Source organism: Bidens hawaiensis, unplaced genomic scaffold (assembly GCF_021521415.1).
Source record: "Bidens hawaiensis isolate Kalapana, Puna unplaced genomic scaffold, B.hawaiensis_p1.1 tig00034266_1, whole genome shotgun sequence".
Taxonomy (NCBI): Eukaryota; Viridiplantae; Streptophyta; class Magnoliopsida; order Asterales; family Asteraceae; genus Bidens; species Bidens hawaiensis.
In genome coordinates, this window is record NW_027495924.1 from 175,049 (window position 1) to 198,465 (window position 23,417).

The window sequence follows — 23,417 nt, forward strand, 5'->3', positions numbered from 1 at the left end:
TCAGCTTAACACGATATATATTTTTACACCACAACACATATTGAAAGTCGAGTAACTTTTAGACAACACTACTAAAATTTGGTTGTTAGTTAACCTTTTCTTTTTCAAACATTAGTCTCTCCATGATATTATGAAAATTCAAGCTCAAGGAACACAATAAAATCCCATCCACTGTAGTGTTATTGGTAAGGTCGGCCTATTGTGATAGATACAGACCAAGCTCTAATGACCTTATTACCGCTCACATTATAGAAAACTAGGTAACATATAATGTGGCTTAAAAAAGCCTCAAAACAACCCTAGAACAATACTAAATATGGAAAGTAAAACACACTAGTAACAGACAAACAAGTAAATGGACAAGAAAAGGTAGCCCAAACCCCCTTCAAAGCATATACACTCCCTACATGTATATACAATAGACACACCAAGGCAATGCAAACTGGCTATAATAATAATAAGTATAGGAAAATTAGCTAGGGATCCTTGATAAGTCTAATGCATCCAAAACCTTAATCTAGCCTCTCCAATAACTCATATCCCCGATCATGAGGCTTAGCTTAGATATCAATTAAAATCTTATATTTTCATTAAAGCATGAATCTATGTACAATTGCTCTACGAATAGTCAACTGGTACTGAAATTAATCAAAAAACAATCTGTTTCACATTTTGAATAACCGGAACTTCTGACGATTTTGGATTAAAACTGAACCCTAAATAATTAAGCAATTAATTCTAACAACATTGGTTATAAAAGATGACGTTTGAACATGTTGAGTAACCTAGCAACCAGGGAAAAAAAGACATTATTAAGACTTAAGAACAACACCCTTTGTGATTTTCCATGCTGACTTGGCAAACGACATCTCGTAACGTGTAATGTGTTGGTAATCAGCGAACAAATCACACAATTCACAATTGAATAAGAACAAGATGATATACATAAACTGATTCTTGAATTAAAATACTGAATTGTTGATAGAAAATACTGAATACACGATCGTTAATTTGTCTGACATCATTCCCTATTTATATACCAAGTAATTACATATTAACCCTACTAATTACAATAATTACAATAAGACTCCTATATAATATAAATATTAATAAGTTTAGTTTATATACTAATACTCCCCCTTAAACTAAACTTAGTTTAAGTGAGGCCTTCGTTTCTTCAAGATCTGGTTGTCATCACAGTAGCGTTGGTTCGTCATCTTCATCCCGGATCAAGTTTGCCTCCTGCCTTCTTTTCCAGTTTGGACATTCATGCCTTAAATGCCCACGTACATTACACTTGAAACATTTTATGTGATCCTTGTCCTGTTGGGCTTAATTTCCTTGTTTATTCTTCCAAGTCTTCCCAAACTTGCCTTTACCACGTTTTTTGTTTCCTTGCTTTGAACTTTCACGACCGCAATGTTCACACTTTTGTTCTTTTACTTTCTCTTTTCCTTCTTCTTTAGTGAACAGAAGTCTGTCATGCATGTCTACCTCCTTGTTTTTCTTCTTGGTGCGTTCATCGAAAGCCTTTAACCTTCCAACGGCTTCTTGGAATGGCATTGCACCAAGATCCACAAACTGCTCGATCGCAGCAACAATCTGTATGAATTTTTCTGGCACAAAACTGAGTAGCTTTCGGACCAGTTTCTTGTCATTCATAGTATGCCCGAGATTGCTCGCTAGTGATGCAATCTCACTTATTTTCCCGGCATACACATCAAGCGACTCGTCAACACCCATTTTTAGAGACTCAAAATCTTACTCGAGTGTTTCTAAACGCGCTTCTTTATCTTTGTCAACTCCAACATGCCGAATCTTTAATGTGTCCCAAATTTCTTTGGCCGAAGTAAAATTAGCAATTTGCAATACCATGTTTTCTGGAATCGCTTGGAATAGTAATGCAATTGCAGTATTATCCTTTTTTTCATCAACTTCGCTGCCCTCTTTTGGTTCGATTGCTTCCCAAATTCCATGGACGTTAAAGATCGATTTGATCTTTATTGCCCAAATGGTATAATTTGTGGAGTTTAACACAGGGCATTGAAAACTCATTGATGTCCCTCCTTCCTTTGAAGTCACAACTTCTTTATCCTTGGACTCGACCATTTTACGAGTTTTCTTTTTTCCAATCTTGATAAATTGACTATTACAAATTTAGAAAAAAATTGTTGTCAACTTTAATCTAAACAGTTTTTCGGGTTATAAAAAAACCAACTGTTAATCCCAGAAAAAGTGAACGAGTTTTTTGAAACCAACTATTTCAACAACAACGGTACTCGGGTTTTCCGATCACAATGTAAATCAAAACCAAACCGTTTTCTACCAAGAATAGTACACGGGTTTACCAAGGCAAGCCAAAACCAACTGTTTGTCTCAACCAACAACAGTACACGGGTTTATCCGTTGCCTAAGCCGAATATTCTAAACACTAAAAAACAACCGTTTTTTTAAACGAGATGAATAGTACACGGTTTATCAAGGCAAGCCAAAACCAACTGTTTGTCTCAACCAACAACAGTACACGGGTTTATCTGTTGCCTAAGCTGACTATTCAAAACACTAAAAACAACCGTTTTTTTAAACCGAGAATAATACACGGGTTTAACAAGGTAAGCAAAAACCAACTATTCTTAACTTTTCTTGAAATCAAAAATTCAAGAACTCACAATATTTTACACCAAAACAAATAAATATGAGCACTTAGTTGTAAGGCCCCGTTACCGGTGCCCTACTTTGGACGTTAGATTTACTTATAAACGCAGTTCTAAATATCAGATTTAATTAAAACTTTCGCGGAATAATATAAAACATCAACCATTCGTTACAAATATCCATAATTTGTCTTTTAAAACATAACATGAATTATAACATTCAAAACATCATGACAATCTTCAAATTCCAGCCTCTTCAATCCTGCCATGTGTCCATCTCAAACCAACTGTCTCAATCTGTTAACTTGCGTGCATAATAAAAGTCAGCTACGCTGAGTGAGTTCTAGTTAATCAGATAACTTACTTTACATACACATACACGTACCCGAAGGTATGCTTTACATACTTAACCTGTCCATCATTCTTCCATATATATTCATAACTATCCTTACATTATAAAAGCATTTCGCCCTACATACCTCGGATATTATTATGGTCCGGTACCCTCTATCCTCGGATATTATTAGGGTCCGGTCTCCATTCTTCCTCGAATATTATCAGGGTCCGGTACCCTCCATCCTCGGATAATATTAGGGTCTGGTACCCCCCATCTTTTGATATTATTAGGGTCCTTTCCTACTATCATGCCATACCTTTCCATATATATAATTGTAAGTTTCATATGTACATACATCGTTCATCCATCACATATGCAATCATATCATTAAAACATCACCAGAAAGTGCATACAATATCCGAAGATCGTTCACGCACTGACAAGCTTTCATTCACATTTACATATACATAAATAACATACAAATCATACATGGATACACTTACCATTTAAGGTAAGTGTATTAACCATCACATCGAGTATGCACACAGCCCCGAAAACATAATAAGGAATGGGGCTAGAAACTCACCTGAACGCGGTTACGTTCCACGTTAATAGTTATTCCCTTCTTTAGCAGTGCACGACTAACTGTATAACAATTACACGTATCAATTAATTATCACTACCCATATCGCGTTTCTAGTCTAATTATAGCCCTCAATGAACGGGGGTCCGGGGGCAGCGCCCCTGGCAGTGGGGTCTAGGGGCGGCAGCCCCTAGCAGGGTCCAAGGGGCAGAGCCCCTGGCTGGGGTCGAGCTGCCCCCGGACCCCCGCCATTAGAATTTTAAATCATTATTTAATTTGATAACTTAAAAAGTTCGAGGGCTACTTTGCAATTAATTCATTCTTTTCTAAGTTCAGGGACTGCTATGTCATTTCATTAAACTTAAAGTTCGTTACTTGGTTTTTTAACGAATTACTTTGTCATAACGAACTGGTCCTTGTAACGAATTGAACCCTCTAACGAACTGGTCCTTTGACGAATCAGTCCATATAACGAATCAGTCCATGTAACGAATTCGACCTTCTTATTCGTTATCTCTGTTAACGAATGGTCATAGTGCATCAGCGGTAATTCGTTATCTTATCCATAACGAACTAGAACACGAACTAAGGCTAGTTCGTTAAGTTTCCATTAACGAATCGCTTGACGAATCACCCCTAGTTCGTTAACTCGTTGTTAACGAATTAGGGTTAGGTAAGAGAATGTCAGACATTCTCTGACATATCATTAACCTCGTACGCCGTTTTCCGGCGCCGCCGTCCTCGGAAAACCGCGACTTCGCCGGAAAAACGAGATCTGGCTCGTTTTCCACCGTTTTTCATCGTTTTTCGTCCCGTTTGATTCAGATATGAGCTAGGGTGACCCCTAGGCTCATCTTAGGTTCGGTTTATACTCGATTCCACCCGGATCTCGTGACTTTAACGGTTTAACGGTGTTGGCTCGTCGTTTCGTGACTAAATCTAATGGGTTTTAGTTCATACAACATCATACTATCATTACCTTGGACCGAGTTCAGTTTTCTATCTTGGTTCGGCTAGAGAAATGAGAGAAATTAGAGAGAGAGCTAAGTGTGTGTTTTGGTGGTGTATGAAATATGTGTAAATGAATGAATTAAATGGGTAATTAAGGCTTATATAATTATGGATCATGGGCTTAAGTCCATGGTCCTTCCTTCTTTCCTTTATAACCCAAGTCCATAACCCATATCCATTTACCTAACACTAGCCTGAATCATAATAACTCATATTTTCATTTTATTAACCGCAACTAGAAAAAGGGATGTTACATTAGTCCTTGTTATAGAACGTGCTTTCTTTACATTGATTGCAACAAACTAATATTTAAGAGGATATGTGATCACAGCCTCAAATTTTGAATTTAACAATGGCTATCCTTATCACTATTCCTCTAAATGCCCACAATCGTTGATTGAAACTGTTTCAATCCGGAAGATTCTTTACTGATTGAGGGTTTCTATTGTGATGCAACTTGATCATATTGCAACATATACAACTGATCGATCTTCTTTGCTAATCAAAATATTGAAACCCAAAAAACCAATTAAGCAATCTGCAATTTCCTATGAATGGAAATTCAATACAGCGACAATCAATCATCACTCAATTTCAGATTCTGATAGAAGAATCCTGAACAGCAAGCAATTTGAAAACGAAACACCAAATTGATCCTTCCAATTGGTCAGATTCTTAAATCAATTTCGAATTGCTTTTTGTTTGATCGATCAATTTCTAGAACAATCACCGGATTGATTTCACTCCCTTCTGTTTCCCTTGATTGAATCAATTAATCACACAGATTCCTAATTGATCAATTAAAACCCGGGACGTTCACAAATAGAATGCCCAAATCGATTAAAAACCTTGGCTCTGATTCCACTGTTGGTAATAAGCGAACAAATCACACAATTCGCAATTGAATAAGAACAAGATGATATACACAAACTGATTCTTGAATTAAAATACTGAATTGTTGATAGAATATACTGAATACACGATCGTTAATTTACCTGACATCATTCCCTATTTATAGACCAAGTAATTACATATTAACCCTACTAATTACATTAATTACAATTATACCCCTATACTTAATATAAATATTAATAAGTTTAGTTTATATACTAATATAGTGTAGGTTGATTTGTACGAGTCATTGTTTTCCGGGTTGGTCAAATCGGTCAACTTAGCCGATTCTTCAAGCGTTGCTTCCACAACAGCAAGTCGCCCATCCGGTGAAATCTTCACGCTGTCGATGCTGATGTTTAAAAGTTTGTACCCCCAAAACCAACCATGTTCACCAATTTCAGTTGCTCGCACTAACCATATCTTCAACATTTCACCATCGGGTGTTTGGCCTAGCTTATATTTTTGTGCTTATGCTTACATCTTTTTGAAGCTTATAGCTTAATTTATATCATTTGATAAGCTCTTTTTTAGTGTTTGGATTAGCTTATATTATACAAGTTGATTATACATCTTAATAAGTTGTTAAATCTATCATTTTTATTTGCTATAGTAATAAGTTACTTCAATATTATTAATCCATCACCATTTGAAGACAAATGAGTAATTTACCCCCTTAAACAAATAAGCGTCTTCAAATAAGCTAAAAAACCATTTTCAAATAAGCTTATTTAAATTAGCTTATATAAGCTTATAAGCCTAAGCTAAAAAAGCTAAACCAAACACCAAATTAAGCTAAAAAAAAAGCTAAAAAAGCTATAAGCTTTGCTAAAAAAGCTAGGCCAAATTAAGCTAGGTAGTTATATAGACTATAAACGCTTTCTTTGAGTATTCCAATAGTGGAGGTAAATTGAGAACCTTAAATTCAAGAACACTTTACCTCGGACAATTTTGAGTGGCAATGACCCGGTCCAAGGGCGTGGGATTTAATGTTCTGCCACTTGCAGACTAGGCCGTCAGCGAATCTTCCATCCATTCTAGGTATTTCACCTTCTTCGACTACACAGTCCTCTGAAATAGACGAATGTAGATAACTATTTAAAAATATGTTTTTCAACATATTGAAGACAACTATTCTTAAATTGATTCGGGTGTAAATGAGCCGAGTTACTTGTGAGTTATCTAGGATGGGCTTGCTAAAGCTTAAGCCGAACTTAAACAAGCTCGAGCCTATATTGGAGCTTAAACAAGTGAGCCTATGCATGCTTGTTATTTATTTATATTTGTCTTTAATATGTTTAAAAACAATTTTATATATGTTTACATAAAAATTATTGTTATATATAAATTACATATACACACCAAAATCATAAATGTATATAAATAGATAATAAATACTTAACAAAAAAATAAACAAACCACACCAAGCTTAAGCTTTAAAACTAGAGCGCAAAATGAGACAGTGAAGAAACACTAACCGGACCACGGGCAGATTACGGGTAACCTGGGGGTTAGATAGATGTTTCCCACGAGGGGTTAGACCCGGCGAAGATGGTTCTTCTGATAACCTGCAAAACAGACACCATGAGCTTGTCACTGAGAAGGGGGGGGGTTCCTCCTTGTGACCACCCTCCGGCGTGATAATCAGACTAGATTGCTCTTTAAATATAAATGTATATTAAGAGATTGCTAGAGCAGATATCAGGTATAATATGATAAGATATGTTAAGATGAGATGATCATACCATTTGTGGTATTTATAGCCGAAGGTAGGTTTCCAAGGAGGTGTGGCCTGCTGAATAGTATTCCTGTTCCACCAACAGTGGCCTACGCACGTGCCATGCTGGTAGTTGGTGGGTAGGCAGCGGCTGATAGTGACCAGGCCTGCTGTGTACTATTCCTTTTTCACCAACTACAGGCTATGCACGTGGTATGTCAGGAGTTGGTGAGTAGGTAGCGGCTAATAGTGACATACAGTACAAGAGCATGCTGCTCGCCATACTGTTGTCAATGAGCTGTCGTATCTTTGGACAGATCTTTTGCCCATACCTCGTCAGGTACAGTAAAAGATCCTCAGTATCGTACGGACTGGCTCATTTGGCGGGAGTATTCCCCCTCCCGCCTTTGTGTGGGACTGTTCCCGGCTTGCTCATTCCTTCTTCAGGTGACTGCGGAATTATTATGAGAGTTAAGCCTTGTGCGTGTAGCCATGCTGCGCGGGTGGCCTTCCCTGATGGCCGGTATCCGTAACTGCGGGAACAGGCGGAGTACCTGGAAACCATTGGGAGGCGTTTCCTGCGGGGACAGCTTGCGTACCGCACGTGAGGACGTCACGTCTCTGAGCGTGGTGGGTCCTGCTGATCCAGTTGGTTTCTGCGCAGACGTTCCTTTAGTTTAGTCTTGCGGGTTCAACCGCGCAGACGTCCGTTAAGGAGTCTTGCGGGTTGAACTGCGCAGACGTCCCTTTTCAAGGTGAGTCTGTGGGTCCAACTGGGCTCTGCTGGGACCTACCTCTTCAAGTCCCCCCAGTCCAATGTTCTTCTCATGAATGTTTAATAAAGTGAGGTGAACTTTTGGACTTAAGCAAAGGGTTTTTGAAAAGGGTTTAGTTTTAAGGTTTTCCATGGGGATTCTTCCCGCGGAAGTCCTAATGTCACGCAGAATTTCCCACTGTTCTGCTTGATCTTTGGGTATGATGCGGGTAGGTCTGTAACCTCCTCGCAAGTCAGGAGCGTTGAGTACCTCTTGTGTAGATTCTCCATGAGGTTTTGGTAGTTTTGAACATAGTGATCAATTATGTTAAAACCACCAATTCCATCTTGAAGTTTCAAACAATCTAGTTCTCGACGTTCCCGCTATGCGGGGATGTTATTCCCGTTTGCGCAAGCATGGCCCAGAAGATCCTTCTTGGTTTCATTTCCCTGCGGAGTGCTAGGTATGTGAAGGGTTTTGCCTTGACACTGTACCCGCACTCGTCTTATAGTTACTTTACTCCCAAGGTATTCCTGGCGTCAATTCCCTGCAGGTGCTAGGTATGTGAAGGGTTTTGCCTTAACACTGTACCCGCACCCGTCTTATAGTTACTTGGTTGCCGAGGTATTCTTGGCTTCAATTCCCTGCGGGTGCTAAGTATGTGAAGGGTTTTGCCTTGACACTGTACCCGCACCCGTCTTATAGTTACTTGGTTGCCAAGGTAAGGGGTATATTCCCGCTTACTTTTGAATCTTTTTGAATTTTGAAATTCGAAGAGTTGGTGAAAGGATAAGAACAGTCCAAACCTCTGAAACGTCGTGCGACGGTTTCTTCTGACTGTGTCAGGACGTGCAGGAAGTTATGGTGACGTGACAGTACATGGTCATTCCAGACGCTTTTTCAAGCGCGTGGGCGCGATTTTTCGGGCGCGTGGCCGCGAAATTAATGGTACGCGTCCTTTCAACAGCTGTTGCCAGCTTGCTTTTCGCCACGTGTCATAGTTTCATTGCACCTTCGATTTCTCTCTCTTCCGCATTAAATTTATCGCATTAATTGCGATTAGTATATAAAGGGGGAGAGGGTTCTTTGTAATCCACACTTTCACTCTTCTCTTCATCTTCAAAACGATTTCCGGCGAATACTCATCTTTTCAGTCGAGCATTCCCTTGAAATCGTTTTCTTGTTTCATATATGCAGGATGTCTTCACGTGATCTCGAAGCTACAGCCGATGACAAGAGTACTGCTGGCGAGTGCCAGTGTGCTCTGCCTGTCGATCTGTATCAGTATGTCGTCAGGAAGTTCATGCTCGAGTCTCTCGAGCCTGAGTTTCCTGAACCCCATCAAACGGTGTATGATGCCCCCAGAGGCAAGATCGGGGTATATGCTGCATTCTTTGTTTATGGGAATCTTAGGTTCCCATTGACAAAGTTTGTTTACCGTGTCCTTGAGAGGCACGGTGTGCACCTGACCGAGGTGCATCCGATTGCGATTGCCAAGATTCGCCACTTCGAGTGGGTCTGCCGGATTCTGGGCATTGAGCCCTATGTTGACCGCCTGATGACCTTCTACTCTTGGAGGTGCATCCAGGGGTGGTATACGTTGATAACCCGGATAAAGGGTTTGAAGATTTGCGCAACCGAGCGCAGTCTTCGCTCGTGGAAGCGGGAGTTCTTCTACATTTCCGCTCGCGCCATCCCCCTTGCCTTGAAATTCAAGAATGGGCAAGCACTTCCCAGCCTTCACGCCTCCAACTACCAGGAGGCGGAATGGTTCTCGAAGATATCCCGAGTCCAATCTCCGGTTTACCGGTTTGCGGAGTCTGGGATGGTGATGCTGGGGATGAGCCGGGTGTGGAAGGTTGCGGATGCGCAAAAGATCCCAATCTTCCTTGAATACGGTTCGAACTCTGTTCCTTACGGTATGCTTTGTTTCTTTTTGTTGATTTAGAATTTCTTCTAACTTCTTTCCTGTTTATTTCAGAGGGGAACGACTTGCAGTCGCTCATGTACCCGCGGGAGGCTGACGGTCCCGCTCGGATGGGTACTCGCGCTCTAGACGAGAACGAGTTGCCCATCCTAGAACAAACGGCGGATCGGTTCGTGGAGGTCTATCCGCTAGGCCATGAGATCCTTAGCGCCAGTCGGCCAGGTAAGGCGCTATTCGACCCTCGACCCCTCAATGTTGAAACCTCTGCTGGAATTCCTCTAATCGTATGTTCTGATGAGGAATCCGCAGATGGTCCTCCGTTGGTGCGGAAGAAGAAGGCTGCCGGCGGGAAGGGGAAGGAGAAGGTGGCCTCCACTGCCGATCCGGCGCCTCGGTCTGATTCGGAGACCGAGAGCGAAGAGGTGGCGGGGAATCCCGGTGGTGATAAGACCGCCGCTCCGGAGGCTGCGACGATTGTCACCTCCGGAGAGCCAAGGATGACAACGGTGACCGGCGTGAAGAGGCCGGCTCCATCGGGTTCATCCCCGCCCGTCCGCACTTTCAGGCTCAAGAAAACCCGTAAGTACAAACTTCCTTTCTTTAACTTCATAGCTTAATATCATTAACACTTATCTTCTCTGTGCAGGCGTGGATGTTGACGCATTCCAGGGTGGAGCGCAGAGTATCCCTCCGCCCATGACGGTAGGCTTGGTCAGCCTACCTGAGGCGACGACCCAGGCGCCTGCGCCTGCTTCCGCTGGTTCAGTTGCTCACTCTTTTGAGCCAACTGTTCCAGCTGTGATGACGTCACCGCCGGCTGTGAGTGCTATTTTTACCGCATCTTTCACCGAGCCGGCGGTTACTTTTGCTGCGGATTCCGCGGCGGCGACCGCGGCGGCTTCTATCATGCCTCCGTCATCGGCAACGACGGCCGATCCTTCAGGTATGCATGGGGCTTCTCGCCAACCTCTGCCTCCTTCCCATCTGCCTGACCTCTTGGATGGATTTCCCTTGGGTTCAGGTGATGGGTTTGGCGGCTATCGGCCTGTTATAAACCTTACAGGTGCGTAGGGTTCTTTTGGCCTATTTTATATATATATTTTTTATCATCTTTTCCTAACTGCTTTTTGTTTTTTGCAGTGTCGGATTCCAATGAAGTGTATGTTCCACGATGGAAATCCGCCGAGGAACAACCCTTCGCACACCTGTGGAGTGCGTGGAGTGGGCTCGTCACGGGCAGATTACGGGTAACCTGGGGGTTAGATAGATGTTTCCCACGAGGGGTTAGACCCGGCAAAGATGGTTCTTCTGATAACCTGCAAAACAGACACCGTGAGCTTGTCACTGAGAAGGCTCAGGCTTGAGATTGGCTCAGCTCATGTACACCCCCTACAAAAAAATCCCAACCAAAACAACCTCTACTAGTTTATTCAAACACTAATCAAATATAGTTGAATTACAGTGTAACATATCTTTTAGATCATACCCACATTGATGACATCAGAAGCCAAAGCCACTTCTTTATTAGTGGTAGCGCCTTTCTTAAACGGTAAAAACTTTAAATCCGCCAAAGTCATCAATCCAACCACCACACCCGCACACATAATCTTCACAGCCGCATCTTTTATCTGGTAAGTTATCGTTTCTTGTTCTTTACTTTCATCATCAATATTATTATTATTATTATTATTATTATTATTATTATTATTATCATTTTCTTCAGAAACAGTAACTAATTCATTTGTCTCAACAACATAGGAGTCATCCAACTCGCCGTCCTCATAACGTCTAACAGTAACTTGTGATTCTTGACCGAGTGGAAAAACCTTCTGTAACGCCTGAATCGCCTCGACTTTAACACTACCAAGAACTGCAGTCGCTTCAGCCCCAATTCTTGCAATGGCGGTTATAGCAGCGGCTGCAGCTAATGGCGAAGCACCACCACCCCCACCGCCACTGCCTTGTAGCCTTTCTAAATACTTTAATACAACCGGATCTTCATAATAATCGATCACTAAGCTTAAAGCTAACATCTATAGTATCTCTAAACCTAGGAAAAACAACCTTGGACACCCATGTTTCCAACAACTTACAAAGGCCCGGAAGGAGGTCATCGTCGTTGTTGTTTCCAGAATGTTCTAGAACAAAGGTAACAATAGACGGGTCTAGGTACGGTGAGTTTTCGTTATTTAAGCCTAACCATGAACGGCACTCATCAACTTCACCTACAAGAAGTGAACAAAGACCCCGTTCTAATGAAAAATCCACCTGGCGTGTTTCTTTCATGTTGTGTGGGAGTGATGAGTCGTTTAAAGATGTTGATTTGATTTGTTGAAGTTCTTGAAATAAGTTGTTGGCGTCTTCGATATGATGAGGCTTTTTGGCCATGATAGCTTGAGCTACAAGTGTTAAAGCAACTCTATAAACTTCAAAGCTTTCTGCTGGTATGTTCTTTGGTGTGATGCTAAAAGTTCAATCTAGAGAAAAAAAACGTAGAAACAAAATTAGACTCGTCATTAAAAAAATGTAGAAACTAAAGAAGCAATCATTTTTGTTGAGGGCAATATAGAACATGAGTGTGTAATGGGTCAAAGCGGGTTTTTTTTCCGTTCAACACAGGCACTCATTCTAAATGAGCCAAGCGAGTCGAGCCCGAGCTTGGCTCATTTAACTTACTCGAGCTTCAGCTCAGCTCGCTTCTAGCACTATTTCTAAAGCTCGAGCTCGGCTCATTTATCAATTTTTATTGATTTATATACATTTTTTATTTATAATTTTATTATTTTAATCTTTAATTTATACATAGATAATAAATTTATAAAAAGTATTATTAAATATATATATATATATATATATATATATATATATATATATAATAGGTTCGCAAGCTAGCTCGATAAGTGAAGCTCGGGCTTGCGCTCGATTATTAACTAAGCTATTTTAAGGCTCGAGCTTGTTTTAGCTCAACTCGATTTGAGCTTTTAGCGAGCCGATCTAAAGTGGCTCACGAGCGGCCTGGCTCGTTTACACCCCTAACCAGCCCAGGTTGGTTGACCCAAAATACTTTTTGTCCAAAATTGCTTGATAATCATCAAACTTTTTGAATTTATATAGGGTGCATTACAAAGACTTTTACCTATTTCACGGTTTCACCTAGTTTGAGACACAAACATAACCTGAATCGACCCATTTTATATATGATATATACGATGATTAGAGACTAGAGATCCCCAAATTATTTAAATAAGATTGAAGAAATTGTGACATCAAAGTAACAAATTGCTACCTGTTCCGCCGCAGTCATCCGTAAGAAAGCCTCATTCATGAAATCTTCACGTGTAAATCCGCCATCAGCAGCACCACCTCCTCCAACAGCCCACAAAATATTGCGCACACCTTGAAGACCCTCTATCCTTCGAGTTCGATAGTCATCATCGAGAGGTGAGGCCAAAAGTTCCAACACGTATCGTGGTTTTATCTCTTCTACAGTTTCATCAATTTGTGCTTGCAAATCTGGTGCAAGACTGCTTGCACCTTCTTCCTGATCGAATGAGATCAAATACATACGATACAGATAACTTTTTAGCACGCATCATGATGAACTATGGGATTTCAAGGATTTAAAAAAACCTTTTAATTTGGAAAACACAAAAGAAAGCTTTTGATGGAAGTAAGTGTAGAAGTAATGAACCACGAATCTTGTAATTAAAATGGAGGGGAAACCGTCCATAACCAAACAAACGTACCACTATCTAGTATAATCCAAACTTAGGCTCGAGGGCGAAACACAAAGAATATATATATATATATATATATATTTAACAATAAACATTCAAGATTTCATTAAAAGTCTTACCACCTGCAATAACTTAAGTGCCCTCTCCAACAATTCACAAGCCTTGATATAATGAGGGGGAGACATTGCGATGGAGATTTCGATATAGGAGAATGCCATTGCCAACACAACATCCTGCTTAAATGATTTGGGTAGTCTCTCATAGAGTAAAGTTCACCAATTTGAAGCACCAATGCATCCTCACCAATTTCTTGCAACATACACAACGCTCCCGGAACCTTGCAATAGAACTGGGTGGGTCAATCTTGTAGTTTAAAAAACACACAAAGTATATAACTTGCTTACATTGTCCCATCGAACATCCTTAACAACCTTATCGTCATCATACTCTCGTCTCAAGGTAGGGTTAGCTAGGGTTTCAAACGCCGCTTCAACAATCTGCATACGGCTAGTCAATGTGTCATCACTGTAACCGTACTGAGGCGGTTGTGAAACCCTAGCTTCATAACACCTGCTAATTCCGTCGCCTACGACTCTGTACAAGTCAATTGGCATGGACACATGGCGGTCGGAGGGCGGCAGAGTGAAGTCGGCGAGGAGTCAGTTGACCCATTTGCTGCTGGCATTTGGCCGAGCCTCAGGTGGCAGAGAGCTTCCATCGGAAAACTAAAACTAAATGTCGTTCGCTGATATTAGACCACCAGTGGTCGCTGATACCCAAAGTTTCGGATTCGGATTCCGATTCAGATAGGTTCGGATATCCGGTTTTGAACAACTTCTATCTCAGATATTGGTAGAGTTTGGTCCCTTCTTTCCATACGACTATACATTCACTTCTTTACATATACATTTTATTATATACTTTCATACATATTCTTAATCATTCATATATCTTTCATGCATCATATATAAAGCTCACCTTTCCTAGCAATACGTGCAATATCCGAAGATCGTTCACGTACCGACAAGCATTCATTCACATTCTCAATCTCGATCACATAAATTATATAAGGCATACACTTACCACTTATGGTAAGGGTATTAATTACTCACATCAAGTATGCACACAACCCCGAAAACTTAACAGGAAAATGAGGCATGAAACTCACCTAAACTCGGTTCCTCTCAGAGTAAATGGTAACTTCTTTCTTTAACTGGGCATGGCTAACTATATAACAATTACACGTATAAATTAATTATCACTATCCATAACGTTTTTTCTGGTTTATAATAACCCTCAATGAACAGGGTCCGGGGGGAAGCGGGGTTCTAGGGGGTGGCAGCCCTTAGCGGGTCCAAGGAGCGGGGTCCAAGGGGCAGAGCCCCTGGCTGGGGTTAAGCTGACAGGTCAGATTGGAAAAATTTTATTTTCATTAACTGCAATTCTTAAATTATTATTTTATTAGCTAACTCATTCGTTATAATGAATGGTCTTTGTTTAGGCCTTATTCGTTATCTCATTCGTTATAACAAATGGCCTGATCTGTGTATAACGAATGATTAAGGCCCTTCGTGCTTTCATTGAGATGTATGAGGGCTCATTCGTTATAAGAGTGTGTAAGTGTACCTGATAGCGAATGAACTGGTTCGTTGTCTTATCATAGCGAATGGATGAATAACGAATGGCGGATGCCATTCGGTAATTCATTAAGACGAATGAAGGGCTCATTCGTCATCAAAGACACACGAATGTATCCTATTCGTTATGACTGTATAACGAATGACCAACGATTCGTTCAATCATAACGAATGAGCATCTTCATTAGTCTTATCCAAATCTTTGACTCCGAGGTCAAAGTCAAAATCAATAAGAACAGTCAACACCCAAATCTGCAATTATCCTTCAAATCACGATGAAACAACCTGATTTTGGTATCTATGAACTAGTATTTGCAGCGCCTACAAACCCTAATCATCCATTCATTCAAACATCAGGTTTAATTTGTGCGATTGATACATATATACATACGACTCATTTACCCTCGATTAATATATCAAACGGTAACAGATTTTACTGAGAATCACTGCGTTTGTTTAGTTTTTACCATCTTTGTGTAGATCTAAGAATACTAAACGAACCGAGCATAAACAAACAAGTTTCCGTTATAAATGTACCTTTAACGTATCGGTTTCACGAAGGCGATCTAGTCTTGATATCGACTTTGGCTCGTTACGATGCTCTAACACTATCAACCTCGGGTTTTCAACTTCGGATCTTGGCTCGGGATAAAGGAACGTGTGTGTGTTTTTGAAGGTGTAGGCTATGGTGTAGAGATAGATAAAAATGGAAATGTTTAGGGTTTAAGGGGTATTTATACTCCCTTAAGCCCACAGACCTAAGGCCTATCTCATCCCTTATTCCATCTTTTGAATGTCCAATCCCACACTCTAATAATTTATTTATCTAAACCGACAAACGACTCGTTATTGAATAAACAAAATTTCCTTTATTATTTTCATCGAAAATAGGATGTTACACGGAAGTGTTGGGAGCGAGCTGATTGCTCACAGCTCTCAATGTACTATCATACAAAAATTGAAAAGTAACTGTATCTATTAAATTTAATTCATTATTCAAACAAATCAAAGATAAGTACGTAATTCATATAAACAAAATAATTTAAAATCTAGATTTAACTAAGTCTTGATAATCTCTCCTCTAATTTAGCGAATCCTAAGTTCTTCACCAAATCTCACAACTAGATCACATGATAACCTGTATATGCGTTAAAAATAAAATAGATTTTGTCAACACTAGGTTGACTGAGTATAACACCATATTTTAGACACTATAACAATAATAATAATAATAATAATAATAATAATAATAATAATAATAATAATAATAATAATAATAATAATAATAATAATAATAATAATAATAAAAATAATAATAATAAAAGTGCAAACTGTTCCCGTGAGATAAACAGTTAAGCCATAGCACATAAACAATTAATGAAACCATAAAGAAAGGGCTCAACCAATTCCATATAAAAGGACATTAGTTACCAAGCAAGGACTAAACCGTTGCCATAAAAATGAACATCAGTTGCCAAAGATAGTCGTATGAGCATACTATACTGAGGAACTTCACCAAAATGCGTTCAAATAAAACAAGTAAGCAAATAACAAGTTAGGAAAACTGATAAACACACAAGGATAAACAGTTGCGGTTGAATACTATATAATATAAAATTAGCTAGTTACGCATATGTCTCCAAAAGATAAAATAAGTAAAATAGGGGAGTGAAATACTCACCTTAGTGATTAAGCAAGAGATTATGATTAAATTAGAAACCGGTAAGTCAAGCTATTCGGGATTTACCGACAAGAATCCTATTTACTGTAATATAATATTATGAATTAATTAATAATGAGATAGCACGTATAATTAATTTAGGATTTCGATGTTATTTGAGTTATGTTTGTGATTTATACGTTATTGATTAAACGACTGATCCCTACGTTTATTGTTTTTGCGAAAACAATATTATTATTATTATTATTATTATTATTATTATTATCAGGCTTTAAGATTATATAGTATAAACAATATATAAATAAAATACTTAAAAAATTAACCATACTTTGTAAAATTATATAAAAATGTTTGATTTAATTATTTATTTTAAATTCTTACCGAACTCTCGCTAATAAGGTCGATAAAAAAATATTAAATTCGTTTATTATGATTGTTACATTTTCGTTTAAAAAGAATACACATATATATAATATTTACATATATAATAAATATAATTAATTTATGAAAACGTTTAACGACAAGAAACGTCAATAACGGTGTTCGGGTTTTAACAAAATAGTGTCAGTTTATTATTTAATATGTACTTATTATATATATACACACACACATACACACGAAAATTTAAACGAAATTGATTGACATTAAATGACGACTTAATGATGTCGGTTTAGTAACATAAAATTTATTTTGGTATTTAAAATTAGTTATAATCAATTAATAAACGTTTAACCATTAAAAACAATAAAGAAAACAAAAAGAAAACAAACCGCGTCCAGGAGGCTCGAACCCGCGCCCCTGGCCGATTCTCTGGTCTCAATAACACACACTTCACCAGCAGAGCTGGGTGTTTGTTGGTAAGCAGACGCAAACAAATATCTATATACAGAAGACCAGTTTATACCCAATTAACTTAGGAACCCTATCGGATAAAATTGATTAAATCATTCAGTGTTTGATTAAATTACGTTGGGGCTTTTGTTTTTGACATCACAACGAATACGAACATATAAACGATCACCGTTAAAGTTGATAATATGATGGTTAACCAGATCGAAAAGGCCACCGCTAATGAAGACAGGGGGTACTTCCATATTATAATAACTAAATTAACATTAGGGGTTATGTTGGCGCTAGAACAAGGATTGTATTTGTAGGAGAATTTGCATTATGGTTTTCATTATAATGTATAATATTTAACGAGTTACGTCGGATTAGTATAATAAGAAATTCGAATCACGTTTGATTGATTATGCCTAATTGAGAGCGTCGGTGGGCCGATTATGGATAGATTAACAAGTCTTTGATTCAATTTCCAAGTATAGGACGAGAATTGTGGCTCAAGTTTTCTAAACGGGTTGCGGCTTGGTTCCGGATCATGAATATGGGTCGGATAAACGGGTTAAAGGTTATATTTGGTGGGTAAATGGGTTGGGTGGATATAATTAAACAGAAATTGCCCATAGGTCCTTGGATTATGGAGATGGAACCAATAAGGGGTTAAAGTTTAGTTTAGGGTTAGATTTGAATATAAATAAATATAATTATATATATATTAATTAATATAATAAACAATTATTTGTAAAGTAATATTATCTCAAATAACGCTATATTTTCTTGGATAAAATTTCCGAACATAAAAGTGGGTCGGGTTATGATTAATGAACATTAATATATAAATTCTGAGTTGTTATAGTCTCCCATACTTAGGGAATTTCGCCTCGAAATTAAAGGATACTATAACAAAACCATCAAATTTTTAGGAAAGGAAAATTTTTAAAAATTTATCATAGCACAGAACTTTGAATAGTTAAAACCCTCCGAAAGGCAAATCCGATAAGGACACTTATATATATGATGTACCAGCGGCGTATCCACCATGTCCTTATCATTTTTACATATGCACTGTTATCCAAACTACCTTCGATTTTATATTATGACACACAATCTTATGCGTCATGATTTCTATGCGAGGACTTCGATAATTATGTTCCGGACCATAATTATTTTCTTCGTCGGATGATCCACATGATTATTCCCATCGTGTGGGTTTACAAAACGTTTAAAAATATAATTTTAAGAATAGAATTCCTTTAGAGAAATGAGTTTTAAGTGAGACGTCTTTAAATAGACAAAAGTTTATGGTTTGATTATTTATAATGAGGAAATTTATAAAGCCACCCTTCGATAACTTTAAACTTTACTCGAGGGGTATAATAATAAAAATCTTATTAGTACTTCAATAATTCATAGAATCGTTAATTCAAAATTTATTAAATAGTCGATACAAGGTAGAAAAGTCAAATTCAAGTAAGATAGAATACGACGAGCGGCAAAGTCTCCTAGTAGCTTAAATTTCAGTTGTGCATGACTTGAATCCTTGGGACTTAAGCGTCTTGGGTGATTGGATCCATGAGGGCTTGAGCAGTCGAGGTAGATTGATTTGGCATCGCTTGGATAAATGGAGCTTGAACGGTTTACAAGAGGGTTGATTGGTTAGAGTAGGCTTGGTAAACTTGGGCTTGCGAGTGCGAAATCCGATAAGTTTGGGTTACGTATGAATGATCTTGCTTGACAAGAGGAGCTTGAAGGACGTGATATTGATAGGTTTGGATTTGATGGGTAATGTAGTAGGGTGTAATTATAGTTTGAACTTAATTGGCATGGAAAATCTGAGGGCACATATCGCTGAGAGGATTTGGGTCTCCTATATGATAGCACACACGGGTAGTAGGGGCATCAGGTTGAGCATGAGGGGTAGATTGTTGCGGGACAGCTTGTGCATTGGCGGTGTAGGGCAAGTATTTGCAAGTATGATCGAAGCGATTACATTGTATGCGAAAACGACATGAGGATTAAGTCGAATGATGAAAGTTACTAGTGGGGCATAACGAGTGAATACCGATAGAGATTTTCTTGCTCGGGATACTTTGATTTTGTCGAGGTTGATTATTGAATTGATTAGCAGCATAGTTTTTATAATTAGACTTGCGCTTGTCGTTGTCATTGTTGTTGTTGCGAGGATGAGTAGGGGTAAATGAATTAGAATTTCAATCAAGGAAGTTAATGAACAAATTTGAATTGGTTGTATTAATGTTTTGAATTTGAGTTTATATTTTAGAGGTTGCAGCAGTTAACTCCTTGGCTATACACGCGGTGGTAATGAGAATTAGACTATTGATGTCGAGCACGACGGTGGTTTCTTAAGTGACACATTCTATGAGGACCAAAAATAAAGATTATAAAATGAATGATGAGTTGAGGAAAGCAATTAAATTTTAAAAGTTTAATTGTCCTAGATAACTTATAATAACTTTGCTTTTAAGAAATGAGGGATTTGCGTCGTATCATGAGGATTAAATGTAAAGATTATAAGATAAGGGTTCATTGCGTAAATAGTTATTAGATGATGTAGTCAATAAAATTAATATGTGATGACTACACGAGTAGATGAGGTCAATTTAAAAATTAGATTTTTACTTGATTAAGTCAACATAACAAACAAAACTGCGTTGGCCTCCCATGAGCTTTCCATGGCAATTTGAATGGCCCAACGAAACTAGCGAATAAAAGTAACTGAGTTGGACAGCCCATGAACGTTACATGACGTTTTAACTATCTTAACTAATTAACGAATTAACAATACAATAGAGTTTGTCGGACCATGAGCGTTACATGGCGTTTTAACCGACCAAACAAAATAACGAATAAACTAGAGAAAAATATGAGTAATTGGAGCATCTCGTGAACCATCACGTATGATGAACTCCAACAAAAATAACAATCAAAACAAGATGAGGAATGGATAGTAAGAGTGCCCATGGATACCATGGTTTTTTCACCCAACTAACCAATTAAATAACAAAACAAAATAATCGGAATTTACCGAATTTAGCCACGAACCACCGTGAATTCGGTTTCGAATCAACCTAATATGTCGGTCGTATGACAATTGTGTTCCTCTTTGGCCGAGAGGAACTTGTCATACTACCTAGCCTTAAGATGAAGGAGTAAAAACAAAAGTAGAGAATTTTTAGGAATTTCCCGAAATAAAAGGCAATATACTTTGATTTAAAATATCTAAGAAAAATTCTCTTTGAAGGTTGAGGCATAGCCTCGGAGTTGTGCGTGTGCGTGCATAACAATATAATAATAAGAATAATCATTATTTAAACAATTAATTAAGTACGTAATCTAGCAAGTAATTACGTAAGCTGTAAATGCCGGGCGTGAGCCGATTCTTCACAGCTCTCAAGGTAATATCATACAATAATTGAAAAGTGACAACATATATTAAATTTAATTCATTATTCAAACAAATCAAATACAAGTACGTAATTCATATAAACAAAATAATTTAAAATCTAGATTTAACTAAGTCTTGAAAATATCTCCTCTAATTTAGCAAATCCTAAGTTCTTCACCAAATCTCGCAACTAGATCACATGATAACTTGTATATACGTTAAAAATAAAATAGGTTTTGTCAACACTAGGTTGACTGAGTATAACACTAGATTTTAGACACTATAATAATAATAATAATAATAATAATAATAATAATAATAATAATAATAATAATAATAATAATAATAATAATAATAATAATAATAATAATAAAAGTGCAAACTGTTCCTGTGAGATAAACAGTTAAGCCATAGCACATAAACAATTAATGAAACCATAAAGAAAGAGCTCAACCAATTCCATATAAATGGACATTGGTTACCAAGCAAGGACTAAACCGTTGCCATAAAAATGGACATCGGTTGCCAAAGATAGTCGTATGATCATACTATATTGAGGAACTTCACCAAAATGCGTTCAAATAAAGCAAGTAAAGAAATAGCAAGTTAGGCAAACTGATAAACACACAAGGATAAACAGCTGCGGTTTGAATACTATATAATATAAAAATAGCTAGTTACGCATATGTTCCCAAAAGATAAAATAAGTAAAATAGGAGAGTGAAATACTCACCTTAGCGATTAAGCAAAAGATTATGATTAAATTAGAAACCGGTAAGTCAAGCAATTCGGGATTTACCGACAAGAATCCTATTTACAATAATATAATGTTATGAATTAATTAATAATGAGATAGCACGTATAATTAATTTAAGATTTCGATGTTATTTGAGTTATGTTTGTGATTTAATACGTTATTGATTGAACGATTGATCCCTACGGTTATTGTTATTGCGAAAACACTATTATTATTCACGCTTTATTTTATTATTATTATTATTATTATTATTATTATTATTATTATTATTATTATTATTATTAACAAGGTTTAAGATTATATAGTATAAACAATATATTAATAAAATATTTAAACAATTTATCATACTTTGATAAATTATGTAAAAATATTTGATTTAATTATTTATTTTAAATTCTTACCGAACTCTCGCTAATAAGGTTGATAAAAAATATTAAATAAGTTTATTACGATTGTTACATTTTCGTTTAAAAAGAATACACATATATATAATATTTACATATATAAAAAATATAAGAAATTTATGAAATCGTTTAACGACAACAAAACGTCAGTAACGGTGTTCGGGTTTTAATAAAATAGCGTCGGTTTATTATTTAATATATACTTATTATATATATGTACACACACACGAAAATTTGAACGAAATTGATTGACAACAAATGATGACTTAATGATGTTGGTCTAATAAATTAATATTTATTTTGGTATTTACAATTACTTAGAATCAGTTAATAAACGTTTAACCATAAAAACAATAAAGAAAACAAAAAGAAAACAAACCGCGTACAGGGGGCTTGAACCCGCGCCCCTGGCCGGTTCTCTGATCTCAACAGCACACACACCACCAGCTGAGCTGGGGTGTTTGTTGGTAAGCAGACGCAAACAAATATGTATATACAGAAGAACAATATATACCCAATTAACTTAGGAACCCTAGTGGATAAAATTGATTAAATCATTTGGTGTTTGATTAAATTATGTTGGGGCTTTTGTTATTGACATCACAACGAATACGAACATATAAACGATTACCTTAAAATTTGATAATACGATGGTTAACCAGATCGAAACGGCCGCCGCTAACGAAGACATGGGGTACTTGCAGATTATAATAACTAAATTAACATTAGGGGTTACGTTGGCACTAGAACAAGGATCGTATCTGTAGGAGAAATTGCATTATGGTGTTCATTACAATGTATAATTGTTAACGAGTTACGTCGGTTTAGTATAATAAGAAATTCGAATCACATTTGATTGATTATGCCTAATTGAGAGCGACTGTGTGCCGATTATGGATAGAATAACAAGTCCTTGATTCAATTTCCAAGTATAGGATGAGAATTGTGGCTCAAGTTTGATTAACGGGTTGCGACTTGGTTCTGGATTATGAATATGGTAGGATAAACGGGTTAAATGTATATTTGGTGGGTAAATGGGTTGGGTGGAATAATTAAACAGAAATTGCCCATTGGTCCTTG

The 23,417-nt window shown here is 37.6% G+C and overlaps 1 pseudogene; it reads right to left on the reverse strand.

Moving 5' to 3' along the window:
• Positions 1 to 812: 812 nt before the first annotated feature.
• LOC143585980 (protein ACCUMULATION AND REPLICATION OF CHLOROPLASTS 6, chloroplastic-like) lies at positions 813 to 14,271 on the reverse strand (annotated as a pseudogene).
• Positions 14,272 to 23,417: the final 9,146 nt, after the last annotated feature.